Below are 263 nucleotides of genomic sequence, written 5' to 3'. Positions count from 1 at the left end.
AATGTTATCCGTTAGGGACTACGTGGTAATGAAAAATGTCTGGCTTAAAAATGGTGCATTACTAAAAAGACACCGTATTTTACACATTAAACTTAACGCTATGAATACCTCCATAATTTATGTGTCTCATATTTGAATAAAATTGTAAAAATTTATATAGTTTCGAAGATTAAAAAGATATATTTTGTTTCATTTCCAAGATATCCTTACGACTAAATATTTCCGCACTAGTGACATCTACATCCGTCAGCTGATCGAAGAGT

Source organism: Pomacea canaliculata, linkage group LG4, assembly GCF_003073045.1.
Source record: "Pomacea canaliculata isolate SZHN2017 linkage group LG4, ASM307304v1, whole genome shotgun sequence".
NCBI classification, from domain to species: domain Eukaryota; kingdom Metazoa; phylum Mollusca; class Gastropoda; order Architaenioglossa; family Ampullariidae; genus Pomacea; species Pomacea canaliculata.
The sequence above is the reverse complement of the archived record's forward strand: the minus strand, read 5'-3'. Positions refer to the sequence as shown.